Below are 16,587 nucleotides of genomic sequence, written 5' to 3'. Positions count from 1 at the left end.
GGAAATAGCCCCTTCTTGGGAGAGATTGCAGGAGCTGGTGGGAAACGGATTTGGGGACATTAAGGCTTGATATTACTTCTTCCGATAAAAAGGCGTTGGCTTAACCTTTTTGTCTTCTGCTTAATGACTTTCAGAGGCTCATTAGGCTTCGAGGAAGTAAACTTTCAAACTCAAACCACATGCCGCCCTCAGAGAACAGACCCCCGCCCCCCCCCACCACCCGCCATCACCACCACCATAGTGAAAGCCTCGTCACTTCCCAAGCACAGAACCGGTTCCTCAGAGGGGACACTGCAGGGGACCGCAGGCCACCGAGCGGCACGGTCCCAGCGGGGCTCGCGAGTCTGAGGCAATGGCGACGGCTGACTCTCCCAGACCCTTCGGTGCACCTGGCACTATCCTAGGTGCGTCGCACGCGTGAATTCACTACGTGTCACCCAGAGGCAGGTACCATCATGATCCCACCGCCCCCCGCCCCCCCAGAGCAGACCCGAGCACAGAAACATCCAGTAACCTGCGTCAGATCGCACGCAGCACAGTGGCAAATCCAAAACCCAGGATGCCTGGGTTTGCAGCCTGGCTCTGCCGTTGACCTGCTGCGTGACTTTGGGCGCGTTCCTTAGCCTTGCCGAATCAGTTTCCTCATATGTGGGGTGAACACAGCAACCACATCTGTCTGCGAGGGGGCCACGGAAGATCGGGCCCACCGGGGGCCCACCGCGGCACCTGGGGTGTCATGGGTGGCCATAAACGGGTATGAGGTGAGCAAATGAGGTCTACCCGAGATGCCACCACGTTCACGAGGCCTTTGTCCCTGAGTGTGCTCACTGTTTGCTCAGGAACGGGTGGCACCGGGAAACCTCCCCATTTCCGCTGTTCCGTTGTGTAAGACCGCACCGCTAGGCAGCGGGAGAGCCAGGATTCGAATTCCGCTAACCTGGCCGCAGTGCCGTGCGCAGTGGAGCTGCCTTCAGACAGCCTGCCTTCTCCACTGGACAGTGGGCCCTTGGAGGCAGGACTTTGATGATTTGTGCTGATTTCCCAGCTCCTCACATGAAGCCTGGCCTACGGTGCTCAGAGAACATATTTGGTCAATGAATGCATCATCAATGAACATAGTGGAGACCTTCGCACTCTAAGGTTTTCGAATTCCACAGGCAGACAACAAAACAAGGCAACGTATTCCCTGGATTATCTTGTGGAGAAATTCTTGCCGGCTGCCCTTTTTCTCCCAAATGCAGTGATTGGACCCAAGATCCCAGAACTCATTCCTCCTCTTTCTCTGACAGTGTCTGCCATTTCATTTCTCCCAGGAAGGGGGAGGGAGCAGGTCAGTAACGAAAGCTTCCACAGAGGAAGTGTTTGTACTGAGCCTTAAAGAACGAATAGGGGCGATTTAGACACGAGGAAGCTCATGTTGGATTTCTTTTTATGTGGACAGAATGCTGAGCCTTGAAAGCGGGCCTGTGCCTTAGGTGTCTTTTTATCTTCTCCTTTTTATTCTCTGTGTCTAGCACAGGCTAGACATTCAGTACAGTCTATTTATTCTTCCACTCATCCTTCATGTATCCAACCTCCTTCATCATCCATCCCTCCATCCATCCATCCCTCCATCCACCCGTCCATCTGTCCTTCATGTATCCAATCTCCTTTATCCATCCATGCATCCACCCATCCATCCATCCTTCATCTATCCAAAATCTTCCTTCCTTCCTTTTTCCTTCCTTCCTTCCTTCCTTCCTTCCTTCCTTCCCTGCCTGCCTTCCTCCTTGCCTGCCTCCCTTCCACCTTCCTTTCTTCCTCCCTCCCTCCCTCCCTCCCTCCCTCCCTCCCTCCCTCCCCCTTTTCCTTCCTTTCTTCCTCTATCCAACATCCTTCATCCATCCATCCATCCACCCATCCATCCATCCTTCATCTATCCAAAATCTTCCTTCCTTCCTTCCTTCCTTCCTTCCTTCCTTCCTTCCTTCCTTCCTTCTTTCCTTCCTTCCTCCCTTCCTCCTTCCTTGCCTGCCTCCCTTCCTCCCACCTTCCTTTCTTCCTCCTTCCTTCCTTCCTTCCTTCTTCTATCAACATCCTTCATCCATCCATCCATCCATCTATCCATCCACAGAATACTTACTGAACACAAACCTGTAGTACTTCAGAAACACACTGAGGCCACTGGATGGAGGCCCCAGAGACAAAATGTTATCTTATTATCAATAAGGTGCCCTAGAATCCAGTTTGGAGGGCAGTGAATTCCTGGCCCTTGTAGCATATCAACCAGGATGGTCTACGTGTGATCATAAAGGCTTCGATTGTCAGTAGGAGATTGGAGGAGAGAGCTCCTCCTCAGTTTCCTTCAAGTGGAGAGTGCTGATACGGCAATCTGAGTGTGGGGATATCCTCAACACCCAATATCCTGATGTCTTGTGTCCTTAGTCACTCAAGAACAAAACAACTCCCTCTTTAGAGGATCAAGACTCCCTTAGCCCTTCCTTTCTGTTGAGGCCTCACATCCCCCACGGCTGCTCCTTCCTGGCCAGAGGCTGCAGCCCCCGCTCCTCTCGGCACGGACAGTACGCGCCTGGCTCACCAAACACACAGCCCCCTTGTTCCAGGAACGCAGGCGGCTGCTTGGAGCCATTGCTGGAAATGGCCTCCCAACAGATGTGCCTTTAATTTGTTTCCGGGTCAGTGGCCCCCATGCCCCGAGGAGGCCGCCTCCCAGGCAGGAGGCCCCAAAATAGCCCTGTGTGTGCGTCCCTGGATGGGGTTATCCATCACTGCCCGGCCTCTGCCCCCGGATGCCTCACTCTGGTGGCTGGCTCTAATCGGACCACTTGATGTGGAGGTGGGGGAAGCCGGCTCTGTCCCCTCGGGTGTTGGCCCCTCAAAGGGCCAATTGTAACCACATGGAAGTGAGGCCTTCTGCCCTGGTCTCAGGGTCAGCCAAAGATCTCCCCCTGAACAGAAACTTCTAGGAAGGATGTGTGAGAGGTTTACAAAGTTGCTAGAGCAGAGACCACGATCTGAGGTTGCAGTGCATTTCTTTATCCAGCATCCATTTGTTGAGCGCCTACCCGGTGCCGTAACGTGCCCTTTGTAGGCATCAACACCTGTCCTCTGATTCTCAAGGGAGACACAGTATTCCCATTTTGCGGACGGGGAAGCAAAGTGTCAGAGAGTTTACGTCTTCTCCAACCCAAATAGTAAATGAGAAACCAGGATAAGAACCTGAAAAACCGGGGCGGTTCCCACAACACCACCACCTCCCTGTCTCGGACAGAGAAGCTTGCACCCAGCAGGCACTTACTAAGTCAGCGTGTCTCCTTTATCAACATCCTTGCCTATAAAACACACATAAAAATAACTGTCCAACTGCATTGTTTTAAGGTTTAAATCAGGTAATGTATGCAAAGAGCCTAGCGTAGTGCTCTTTCGATGTGGTGCCCCGTTAGTAAACAGTAGGCGCTCAGTGCATCAATAAATAGAAAAGACCCAATCGGAGGGGTGCATGAACATATGGGTCACAGGGTTCTGTGTCCCCCGGGATGGCTCACGAGGCACTCCTGGCTCTGTGCAATGCTGTGGGGACATTTGCCTTATACAGGCCCAGAGAGGGGAAGGTAGCAGGGCTCAGGCCCCGGCCAGCGCTTTGTCACTGGACCATGCTGCGTGCACAGAGGGCATTGCTGAATGGGACTGTCACCAGATGTGTTCAGATGCGCCAAAGCGGGGCTGTAATCATGTCAACACCTCTCCGCAGACAACTTCCTGTGAGTCCCCACTGGCTCCCTGTTGCTACTGAATAAACTGCAAACTTCTCCTGGCCTCCGAGGTCTCTATAATCTGGGGTGCTAGAGTCGCAGGCCCCGGTTCTCCCTCCTTGTGTGGAGCACCACGCGGACTAGATTGTTCCGCGTCCCGGATACACCTGCGATTTCATGCTGGCCGCGGTCTCTTCCTCAAGCTATTTTCCGGGCTTGGGATTCCTTCCCCCCCTCTCTCTTTTTCCCCTCAGTTGCTGCCTATTGAACACCTCATCAACACCCCAGTGGTGGTTAATCCCTCCTTCCTTGTGTTTCCAAATGACTTAAAATATAACCTGGGTCCTAGATCGGGGGCCCTCAAACTACTGCCCAAGGGCCAAATCAGGCCCACTGCCTAGTTTTGTAAATAAAGTTTTATTGGGACATAGACATGCTCACTGTTTTACCTGTAGTCTCTACAGCTGTTTTGACACTGCAGTGCCAGAGTTGAGTAGCTCCTTCAGAGACCATATGGCCCCCAAAGCTCAAATTTCCTTTACAGGAAAAGCTTCGCCACCCTCGTCCTAGTGTGATCAAATGATCGGTTTCTGTTTCCGTCGTACCTATCCCGTTGGGAAGACGGTGAGGTCAGGAGCACCTATTTTCCTCTCTGTCCTGGGTGCCATGTGCGAAAGACAGGGTACAAGGAAGGGTCATACAACCGTATGGCAAGGATGTGCACACACACCCGGTCTGTTGTCCCAGCTCCGTGTCACACTGTGGGGTGGACACAAGCTGCCCCCGTGACCCGACACCGTGTGGTCCGGGACCGATCGGAACCTCGGCTCCATCCTGGCGACTGTCGGAAGCGCCAGAGAAGAGTGACAGGCGCCACTGGGAACTCAGTGATCGATTGAGGGGACCAGTGGGAGCTGACATGGTCGGTACCGCCCATCCATGGAAGCTCCGGACAGCCAGGCCATCTTCTCGGCAAGGGTAGTGGCCCAGGCCCTGCTACCGCCTCTCCCGGACCTCCCCCTCCGCCCGGCTCAGCACCTCTGCCCCTCACAGGCTCTGCTCTTACCCTGCGGATGCTTCTGCTCAAGCCCCATGCCCTGCTCTGGGCTCAGTGGTCATACTTCCAGAACTCCAATCTAGGATGCAAGGATATTTCAGGAGTGTGCAGAGGTGTTGGGAGCTGTGAGAAAGGAATGGGAAGAGGGAAGAAGGAGGGGGGATCAACAGGACTACCTGTGGGGCAGCGTTAACTCATTTAATCTTGACAAAAACCTTATGGGGTTAGTTACTAAGAACGATCTTTGCTTCGCAAGTGGGGAAACTGAGGCATGGTAATTTTAGTGAGTTTTTCCAAGGTCACATGGCTAATAGGTAGGTGCAGTGGTTCAGACCCTCGGCTCTTAACCTCTCCTCTACCTTCTTCCCCGTCCCTGTCCAGGGAGCCCAGATACTCCCTGGCCAGCAGCATGGACATCACCAGGGGGCTTGTTACAAATACAGACTCCTAGGTCCGCACCCAAGACTTGCTGGGTCAGCATTTTAACAAGACTCCCCAGAAAATTCAGGTGTTCCCGCAGCTTGAGCACCCCTACCTGAGATCACTTAGCCTTTCTAGGGATGAAGAGGAAGGTGGAGTTCGGCGAGATTGAGTCCCACGGCAAAGGTCACGTGGGGAGAAAATGCAGAGGCGAGAAGCTCGGACTTGGGTCCAGGCACCAAGCTGGAGGCGCTCTCATGGGCACGCAGGGCCTTCGGGGGAAGCAGGAAGCTTTAGTGTATTTTCAGTCCAAGTTCATATTCACGTGCTTGACAGATGAGGCTTTCCCGCAGAGAGAGGACAGGCACCAGGACTGGGGAGCCGGTGGGGGCAGCTGGATGAGATTAGCAGCCCAAGTGTTCCTCCTCCCAGCCTGGCTGCAGCCTGTCAGAGCGCAGACCGTGGTCTCGGAGGGAGTTTCCGCAGAAATAACCCGTGGCAAATAGAAAAAGGCCTGAGCACAGTCCCACGTGGGCTTCAGGCCAGGAGCAAGCAAGAGACTCCATGATGCGGTCCCGGTGGAACGGAGTCCCCTGGGGCTGGGGGACAACCACCGTTACCCCCCAGCTGAATCCCAAGTCCCCTTTGTGGCACTCTTGCCAAGGGACTGCCCAGTTTCTGCTTGCACACCCCCGGCAGCAGAGAGCTCACCTCCTCCCGAGGAAGCCAATTTCGTATCCGAGCCCCCTGACCCCGGAAAAGCCTCCTTTGTGACAAGCTGGAACCTTCTTTCCTGCAGCTTCCGGGCTTCCGCCCTAAAGACACTGAACGCGTGCCGAAATCACACACGGCCTTTCAGATCTAAGAAACCAACATCCCGCCCGGTTCTGAGGTCCGGGCCACGGAGCCGCTGCCCCTGCTCCCCGCAGAGGACGGTTCCAGGCTTGGGGGAAACAGATGTCGTCCAAAACCATCTGAGAGGAGCCCGCCGGGAGGCGGGGAGGATGGACCGTGGCTAGGGAAGTTGGTGCTGGACGCCTGGCTCCAGGAGGGGTGAGGCAAGAGGGGCAGGCCGAGGTTGGTTGGGGGTCAGAGGCACCTTTTCGTGGGGCGTTCGGGCCAGAGGATCCCTTTAGATGGTGCCGAGCTCACTGCTGCCGGCATGTGCGGAGCCGGAGGGTCAGGACCACGCGTCCCCGAGCCTCCCGGGCCAGCCAGGAACGAGGGGCTGGGACAGGCACTGCCACCCCTTGGCCTGTGCCCTGGAACAAATGACACAGCTTTTCCGAATCTTAGTTTTCTTGCCTGTAACACAGGAGCGATGACAACCGGTCCTCGTTTCTGTCGTGAGTAGCAAATGCTCGGCATTTGTGTGGCCCACACAGTGCCCGGCATGCAGGAAAGGTTGCAGCCTTTTAAAATATGTCCCCCCCCCCCCCCCGGGCCAGAAAGGGAAGAAAAGATAGCTTTTGTCTCTAAGGCGCGTGTGGAGCCTGCCCTCACCTTCTACGGAAAATGAGTGTCCTGGCCGAGCCCCTGTGTGTAATCAAGGGCTCTTTCCCTCAGCTGCTGGGATGCCAATTCACATTCCATCAATATCTGTTGTTCCCCGAATGGTCCGGACCCTGAGGGCGTCACGGGCGTCACCTCATTTAATGCAACCCGCCCCGCAGCTCTCGGGTACCGGTTCCATTCTTTCTGTACAGCTGAGGAAACTGAGGCACAGGGGTTTAGAGAAGACTGGTCTGAGGTCGCCCAGCACCTGAATGAGGCTACCTGGGGGCTTTTCGCTGGGCCTCCTCCCTTGTCTGCCCTCCTGGCCCAGGCTCCCCCCCCCCCCACACAGGCTGGGGGGGCTTTCAGGGAGACCGGTCTGAGCTGGATGCCTGTTCTGATCCCTGACTCCACCTTGGCCCTTTCTGGGGTGGGGGGCCGCGGGCAGCAAGCCCTGAAGCTGGCGGGCCTCCTTACCTCTGCCGAATGGAGGGGGGGCAGGAGGGCAGGGGTCTCCCCACGAGGCCGGCCCTCCCTCCGGAAAGTGCCATCGGCTGCAGCTAATCTCCCCGAACGGGGCTCCAACAGCCCAGCCGTCCAGTCCACAGTGCAGCCCCCCAGGCCCTTTTTCTGAAATCTGTGATCTTCCTGCTTGAAATCACCTTTAATTTCCCTCAGGAATGAACAAGCATTTAGAGGGTTGGTTTCAATTACACCTGGAAAAAAAAGTTTGACACAAATTTCAAGCCAAATAAATTAGGAAACCACAGAGCTGGAAATACAAAGCCGGGGATGGAGAGGCCGACCTTGGCTCCCTGGGTACATGCAGGCCCTCAGCCTGGCCGCCAAGGCCACCTCGCAGGGCTCACGGATCGTGGAAGGCTTGGGCCCTGTTCTCTGCTGCTCTGCAAGGCCCGGACAGCCTTTCCCTCCCCTTCCCAGCCCCTCTCCCCCAGGAAGCCTTCCCTGACTGCCCCAGCCACCGCAGTCTCTCCACCTCTGAGCTCCCCACTTCTGTGGGCACCCCACTTCTGTGGTGACTCCCTAAGAAAAGGGCTGTGCAAGGACCTTTTTCCTCCTGGCTTTGTCCCATCCCCCAGCCAGTGTTGACAGGTGGGAAGAACAGTGAACCCTCTTTCTACTTTCATGCAATAAGACCGACTTCCTTACCGGAGCCACCGCTGTTGCTCCTTCCTTCCCTGCTGAGAAGTGTCCCCCACTCCCCAATCTCAGCTTCCACAGCGCCTCGTGAAGGAAGGCTTCCTTGATTGCACCGGTCAAGTGGAGGGTGGGTGCCGGAGGGAATCTGAGGCCCCTGCCCATCCAAGTGCAAGATCCCAGGGCGGCCCTCTGCCCTCATGGCTAGGGGTCTGGCTGGAGACGCCGGACACGAGAGCCTCACGGCCACTCGGAGCCCAACACACACAGGTGTGCGATCACCCCCTGCCTGTGATGCAGCCCCCTGGGGGTGAGGCTTCCGAGGGCCAAGGGGTCCCAAATAGATATGAACAAATGGTCCAATAGCCCTGTCCCCAAAGATGGACCAGGCTCAGACATGAAGCCTTGTCAGAAGAATCGGCTCATCCTGGCCCCGGAAGAGTGATACGGCGCTGGCATGCGACAGTGGCCCCGCTTCTGTCACGTGGGCGGGGGGGGGGGGTCACCCGGGGGTGGTCCGCTCCCCCTCCTCGGGCTCATTCTGGGCTGTGGCAGTGCACCCCCCCCAGCGTGGGCCGGAGCTCCGGCGGCTCCCCTCCTCCCCCAGCCCGTGCGTTTCATTCGGTCCGTTCCACGTGGCCATTTCCACCCTCCCGTCCACGGGCATGCCACCACCCGCGGGCCTGCCACCAGTAGCACACACTTGGGCCACCGAGATATCCGGTCTCCCGGTTCCCACACAGCAGCCACGCCGGGCTGGGGTCAAGGAGAAGCCGCATCACCCGCTCCGCCTGAGGCCCTGACGCGGCTCCCGGTCCCCGCGGCTCACTAGCCTGGCACACGAGGCCCCTCAGGCTGCGGCCCGTCCGCCTCCCACGTCTCGTCGGTCTCCCCCTCCCGCACCCTGGCTCCGTGTGTCATTGTAACCCCGACTCCCTGCTCCCGCCCTCCTGTGCCTCTGCACACTCATCCGGCTGTGCCTGGAATGCTCTCCCGCGTCTCCTGTCTGCCTGCTGAAAACTCAACTACTGCCGTCTCAGCTTAGACATGGCCTCCTCCAGGAAGCCTTCTGGATTACTCATGCCCCACCTGGCTGAGGTTACACACTTTCCTCTGAGCTGCCACCAGATCTACTTCTATGACAGAATGTGGCACACCGTCTTACTTGTTTTTGTGTATTTTCTCCATTAGACTGTGAACGTTTTGAGCCTAAGGCTTTTAGCTGGTTAATCTGCAAATGAATAGTCTGTATGTAGCAACCTCAATAAATATTGGTGGAAGGGAGGAAAGAAGAAATGGAGAAAGGGTGGAAGAGAAGCAGGAAAGGAGGGAGGGAGGGAGACATGGTGAGTAGGTGTCTGTAAAGGATGCTAAGCTGATTCAGATACTTCTGGGGAAAAGCCCAGCCTCCCAAGTTTGAGCTTCAAGACGCCCACAATCTGGCCCGAATACTTCCAGCCTTATCTCTCACTATGAATAAATTACACACACTCACACACACACACACACACACACACACACACACACACTCCCCAGCTATACCCTCTATACTGTTGTCCATGGCCTGCCCCCATCACGAAGCTGCCTGCCTCACTTTCCCATCTCTGTGCCATTCAATCCCCACCTCCCACTCGGGAGGGGCCCTTCCTTACCAGCTTTGAGGGTCCATCCTCGGCATCCAGCATGAAGAACACTCATCCCTGGGAAGATAGAGGGAGATGATAGCAATACAGGGTCGCGAGTGTCATAGCAGAGGGGCTTCTGGGATCATCTGGGGCTTCCAAGGCTGCCAAGGGCAGGAGTCAGACACAGCTTTGTCCAGACTGAGACTTGGAGGATGAGGGGTGTCCTGGAACATCCCGGACACAGGTGGAACGTGAGCTGGACAGACAGTCACCAAGGACCTGTGTTTTGAGGCTGTCCTTCCTCTACCTCTGGCTGGGAATTCCTTTTCACCCTAGACTTTCCCGCTTCTCTGAAGTCCTCTCTCTGACGGGTATAGTCTGCCTGCTTCCCACTCAGCACTCTGCACCCAGTGCTGCCCTCTCTCAGCCAATGGCTCTGGCCCTGGGTCTGTTTTACTTTAGGGTCAGCAGAGTAAACACACATCACCCTCTTGCTCCTACTGGTCAACAACAGGCGGCTTCTTCTTCCCCAGGTGGTGCCTGCAGAGTCTAGGACAGGTGCTCAGTACAGACCGGACTGACCTAGACACAAGCACAGCTATGACCTCTAGACGGTGTGCTGGGTGCCGCGCATGCAAAAATAAAAACCCATTGGTAAATGCATGTAACCATGCCACCTAGGGGACACCTGGCCTGGGCTAAGCGCTTGGAGCAACCCCACTGGGATGCTGTGACAGAGAGAAGAGACCAACGTTCCCCTGAAAATCCCCAAAGGAGCAAGGCCGTGTCTCAGATGCAGGTTGCTGGGACTCCTGACCTGACATTATGCCTCCAAATGCCCCTAACACCCTCCCTGATCCCAGGGTTGTCCCAGGATTGGCAGGAGGACTATGTAAGCAGCACCCAGAGGTCTTGGAAAGGCTTCGCGGACAGAGACCCCAGCCGTGAAGTCCTGGCTGCTTCCTGGACGAGGAGGCAGTGCAGGTGGGAGCCCAGGTACCTGGTGACCGGGACGGCGGCCCGATCCTCCCTGTACGTGAGTGACAAGGACCACAGCCTCCGGCAGGCTCAGAAGTGTCCCAGGAGGATTTGGAAACTGGAGAGCAAAGTCAGTATGTCCCACATTAGGCAATTTTCCTAGCACCAAAATTCCTGCGCTCCCAGCTCGGTGGTCATGAGACTAACCCCGGGCATACCGTTTCAGTGATGTCAGCGCATGAAATCAGAATCAGAAACACATGCATGAAAGGGTCTGTGCGGGTTCAATGAACCTGGGAAATTGCACTTTGAGGGGAAGACCCACCGGATGGGACCGTCGGGACTGCTGAGGTCTATACCGCGTGTTTGGCGTGGCCCTTGGCATGAGGCACATCCCTGGCCTCCCATCCCCACTCCCACCCCCACCCACGTGTAGCGAATGCCAAGGGCTCTGAGATCATATCGGCAACTGCTTGGCACCCCAGAGGATAGAACAAAGCCAAAATGGGATTCTGGTGCATAAAATGTTTCCACGTCTGTCCCTTCAGCTGCATCCACAGCACCCCTGGGGATGGGCGGTCGGGGGTGGTCACCTCACTTCCCAGGTGGACAGCAGGCCAGAGAGATGAAATGCCCTGTCCGAGGTCGCCTCATCGAGTCAATTCCACAATCCCTTACCGGCACCGACTCCGCACCGGGCGTGGTGACGCTTTGCACACTTCATTGGATTTAATTTTCACAACAGTCGTAAGAGGCAGAAATAAATACCCTCACATTACAAACGGGGACACTGAGGCTCAGAGAGACCAAGCAGTTGGGCCGACGTCGCCCAGTGGGTCGGCAGCAAATCTGGGACTCCCACCGTCTGTCCCTTCGCCACAGCGGCGGTCTCTGGAGAAAGCGGAACCTGGCCGAAAGGGCACTGTTGTCCCTGAGCTATTTCTTATCTGCCCAGGGCGACAGGCCAGCCTTGGGTGGCACCGGCAGAATCAAGAGTCAGGAAGTGAGCAAACCCAGAGGGGTGGAGGCAAGGCCTCCAGCGTGCTCTCCCCTCCTCCCCCAAGAATCTGAGCAATGTTTGATGAGGACGCGTGGCACAGCCCCTCAGCTGCCCCCAGGGTAAGACTGGGCTGGAGCCTTCCCGACCCAGGGCGGGCTCCGGGGGCGGGGGGTTGGGGGCGACAGGGGGGCTGTGTGTCCTTTGGAATGAATGCGGCCCACAGTGACAAGAGCAGACCTTGGCCTGGAACCCAGAGGCCAGCGGCACCAGCATGACTGCCTCATTGTGTGGCCCCCATCACGGGACCCCACGGGGCCGCATGCTAATGAACCAGCTCCTGGGGTGGGGGGTGGGTCGGGGCCACGAGCCAGACCCGGCCCCAGAGAGAAACGCTGGGCACGCGGCCTCACCCCTCGGGGCCGCTACCAGCCAAGACCCAAGGGAGGGCTGCCTGGGCCTGTGCCCCTTCACGGAGACAAGTCTGCAACGCCACGGGAATGCAGACCCGTGCCCTCAGACCCTTGCCAGTCCGAAGTCCCTCCAGAACCGAACAGAAACCCATGTGCGCGCACGTGCGGTCATGCCCCACACGTAAAGGCCGGGGTCCAGTGACTGAGGCCTGGGCGCACGTCCCCAGAAACACGCAAATACTTGCAAAATTACCGTAGAGCTTGGACAGACCTACAGGCCACCCGGCCATTCCTCTTGATTGTCTCATTTGATTCTCACAGACACCTTTTGAAGTCAACAAAGCAGAAAACCTCTTCCCCGAAAAAAAGCAGCTACGGTTTGGCCAGGGCAGGTGACTGTCGTCAAAAGTCTTCCTTCCTCTCCCACCCCTGCTCTGCTGGGGTCCCCAGCGCCTGCCCGCTTGCCCTGGGCCTGGGTTCTCCCGTCAGCGGGCTCCCCATGGATACTGCCTGGCTCTCGAGTTTCACTGTTCCTGCCTTGTTCCGGAAGCTCATGGCAACCCGCCTTCTGCCTCGGCTGCTGGGCCCTTGGGTCCTCTTGACCCAGCTGGGCTCAGTCCCAGGATTTCCTCCTGCTCAGGAAGGGTGAATGGAAGATGGTCATGGGGAGAGGAAGCTTCAGCTTGGTTTTGCTGGGGGAGAGAGCCATCTACTCAGACACCAGGGAAAAATTCATCCGGCGTGTTAACTGGCCCCTTAACTGGAGGTGAGGTCAAGGGGATGAGAGACCGTCTTGGCCCCGACTAAGTACCTTGAGGAGTGTTACTTGCTTAGTTTTTACCTTCGGGGGCCGGAATCTTCACTCACAAGATCTGTGAAGTGTCCTCAGCCTAGATATATATTCCAGACGTCTCCACTAAGTTCTGTTTTGTTTTGTTGAATTCAGAACTCCTAAAAAAAATGGCAGAAGAGACCGAAAATGACTTAGCCCGCGCTGTGAACGGTAAGCGACACACCGTGGGCCTGAGCAGCCATCTACCATGCCCACGTCAGAAATTTCTGGACTATCTCGACCAGGTGAGGCATAGTTGGGGGGCAATCGGGTGACCGTCTGGGGCTGGCCTGCCCACCCTGGGGTCCTTAGCGTCCTGCACAGAGCCGTAGACATTGTGTGTGTATCATACATGACGTGAGTGGCAATCCTTATCCTCCGTTCTCTCTTATTTGGCCTGGAAATAGACTTTGTCTTCTGAATTCCTTTTGTCCTCGTTGGAGAACAGGGCAGATGTGGAAGGCCTGGCAAGTGTCTGTGATCCGGGTGAAAACATCTGCTTCCAGCACAAACTAAACACATCAGCAGGAGCCAAGAACGTTCCCCTGCACTCGCTACCGTTTGACTTCTTTTATTAATAACTTGGGAGGATTGCAGGCAAGGAGTTCTGGCAGGAATGAAAGGAAATGATCCAGGGGAAAAAAAAAAATCTAACCCATAAATAAGTTAAAGTCACCGGTGGAGGGTGTTTGATCTTTTTCTTTCTTTTTTTAAAAATGAAATATGGGTACTTCCCTTCAGAGACAAGGGAGGGAGAAGCCAAGGGAGCCGTGTTCTTGGGGGCTCTCGGGGGTGGGGGTAAAGACATGTCACTTTCAAACCATGGCCTCTATGGGTCTGTTGGGAGTTGGGGAGTCTAGCTCTGCTGAAAGGAAGGCAACGGCATGGATTGGAAAAAAGAGCGTGAGCTTTGGAATCAGGCAAAGCTGAGCTTCACCCTAGCTGTGTGATCTTGGCACAAGATCTTGGGCAAGTTGACCAAACCTCCTGTTGGTTTTGTGTCATCTGGGGGAGGTAATGTCTGCCTCACAGAATGTTTGTGAAAACTGAAGTTGATGGTGTGAATGTATTAATCAGGGTAAGTGTTCACTGACTGCCACGGTAGACGAGCCTCAAGCATTCAGTGCCAGAGCATAACACAAATCGTCTGCTCTGAGTCCAGTGCGGGAGGACGCAGACTCCCCTCTACCCTGTGACTCAGGTCGGAGGACCACGTATGCAGGTTGCCTGGGGCCATGTTGGTTTACGCCTGCTGTCCGATCCTAATGACATTGGCCCCTCTCCTTCATTCTCAAAAGTGTCCTACCTTAGGTGATTGATTATGTGAGCACTCAAGACTCAGGGAGCCGGACTCCCTCTGTCCCCTGACACCACCATCTCTACATGTGACATCCAAAGTCATCCCAGCACAACGGCCCTCAAATTCCACAGCCCAGAAGTGACGCGTGTCACCATCCTGCCACCATTTTGTTGGCTAGACTGGTCTCATGGCCTCATTTACCAGCCCAGGTGTCTTGCCAGGTGCCCAGGAAGGAGAGGTGGCACAGAGATGGGTGTGCTGGCCTGAGGTGAGTATCTCAAGATCTCTTTTGCCCCCATTCTGTTATTCCCCACCCTTCCTCTGGAAGCTCCGAGAATATGGGGAGAAAAATGTGGTTATACAGACATGTTAGATGAGAAAACATCAAATGCTCTGGGAAATACATGTTTGTAGGGGAAGATGAAATACAGCCCTTTACTGTTTCCAAAAAGGCTTTCACATGCATGACCTCACTTGATATTCCCAGTAGCACTGTGGGGCAGATGGTAGATTTTCACTTACAAGAGAGAAGACTAAGGTTCAGAAGCACACACCCACTTCCCAAGGCGACGGGATGACGGGGCCAGGGCTCACTCCAATCCCCTGCCTCGCTATCTGGCTTCACCGCTTTCTCCCTGGCCCAGGCTGCAAGGGCCCACGTTGGATCTCCTGCAGGGCTGAGATGGGTGGCGAGGTCAGGGCAGAGGGGCGACAGCTGCTTATCTAGGATCACAGAGCAAGAGGGGTGCTGGACACCCCAGAAGGCATTTTACCCAACCTCTTCCCCATTGTTTTTGGGGAAAGTGAGACCCAGAGAGGGGAAGTGACTTGCCCAAGACCACAGAGTGAGCTGGCAGCTAGCCAGCTGGCTCTCCTGATTCCTGCTCTGGTGTTCCTCTCCTGCTCTATTGCAAAGTCAGAAGGGAGCCAAAAAGGGATGGGCTGTTTTCTTGGTCATTAGGAAAAAGAGAGAAGCTAACGTAGGCACAGGGAACAAGGGAATATATGATCTCTGCCGTGTCAGTGGCAAGCGAAAAGATCAAGCGAGGTCATGAATGTGAAAGCCTTTTTGGAAACAGTAAAGGGCGATATTTCATTTTACCCTAAAAACATGTATTTCCCAGGACACTTGAAGTTTTATGGTCTGCTATGTCTACATACTCACATTTTTCTCCCCATATTCCTGGATCCTCTAGAGGAAGGGTGGGGAAGAACAGAATGGGGGCAAAATATATCTTGAGATGCTCAGATACTGAACAATGGCCAGCCTCAGTCAGCCTGTATTCCTGACTTATGGAATTGGCCAGAGCCCCTGTCCATCTGAGCCACTCCACCCACAGTCCAGGACTATATGAAAAAAGAATGAGTTTCTTGTTCTTTTATTTTTTTTAAGTTTATTTATTTATTCTGAAAGAGAGACAGAGAGCGAGCGAGCAGGGGAGGGGCAGAGAGAGGGAGAGAGAGGATCTCAAGCAGGCTCCACACTTGCAAGCGCAGAGCTGGATGTGGGGCTCAAACTCACAAACTGTGAGATCATAACCTGAGCCGCATGACACCGAGAGTCAGATACTCAACTGAATGAGCTCCCCAGGCACTCTGAACTCCTTGTTCTTAAAACTAAGGGATTCCTGAGAGCTGTTTATTGTAGCAGTATAGTTGGTTCTAACACAGCCTTGAAGGCCAGCTAAGCCTTCCAGAGGAAGTGATGGAAACAAGTCTTTCTAGTTGAGAGGAACCAGATGCATGAACGTGTAGATAGACATTCATCCATCTATTGCTTCTTTAAACAGATACTTACTGAGCACGTGTACGTGTTCTCAGTCTCCGTGCTGGGTCCTGAGCATGTCAACACGAATGCTTTGGTTCCTGTCCTCAGGACGCTCCCCATCCAGTTGGACTGATCACTGACCAGGATACAAGTACTCACAGAGGGAAGGCACGAAGCCAGCCTGGATGGAAATAAAGAAGGTTTAACTCCTAAAGAAGGAGACAATGGAGCCGATTTGCCATGGGTGAGCAGTTCGAGGTTGGCCAGAGCAAGGCCTGAGCCTAGCTATACTGAGACATGATGCCATCACTGAAGAACTTGGAGCAGGAAAGTGATGTGATTGGTGGACGAGTGTCTAAACATCTCTCTCTCTAGCAGCTGCGGGATGGATGAGGCTGGAGACTGGACTGAAGTCAGTGTCTGTGCACAATGGTCTGGTCACCATCATCTCTCACCTTCAGCTTTGCCCCAAGAGGTCAGCGTGACCGATCCTGCTTAAAGCCATCTGGAGTTTGCCATCACCCCACCGACAGTCCCTGCATGGTTCGGCCACCGGTCACCTGCCAACCTCAGCTCTTGCCACTTTTCACTCATCCTCTGTGTACCAGAAAACCCGTCGTTCCTCAAACTGGCATGTTCTCTTTCTTCTGGGCCCGCAAGCATATGGTTTCCTGTTTCTCCTGCTCACCTCCTAACCCTTTCCCTCCCAATGCCACTACTCTTAATCTTAACCTAGATGTCCCTTCTGTTTGGAAAACTTTTCTGACCCCCAGGGCCAGGTGAGGTACTCCTG

The 16,587-nt window shown here is 55.0% G+C and overlaps 1 long non-coding RNA gene across 1 annotated transcript; it reads left to right on the top strand.

Moving 5' to 3' along the window:
• Positions 1-11,487: 11,487 nt before the first annotated feature.
• On the top strand, positions 11,488-16,213 carry LOC123384609. Its single transcript, XR_006595976.1, has 3 exons — positions 11,488-11,603; positions 12,841-12,971; positions 15,817-16,213. It is a non-coding gene; the product is annotated as an uncharacterized LOC123384609 (long non-coding RNA).
• The last annotated feature ends 374 nt before the right edge of the window (positions 16,214-16,587 follow it).

This window comes from Felis catus, chromosome A3, assembly GCF_018350175.1.
Source record: "Felis catus isolate Fca126 chromosome A3, F.catus_Fca126_mat1.0, whole genome shotgun sequence".
Lineage (NCBI taxonomy): Eukaryota > Metazoa > Chordata > Mammalia > Carnivora > Felidae > Felis > Felis catus.
This window is presented reverse-complemented; position numbering and strand designations above follow the sequence as displayed.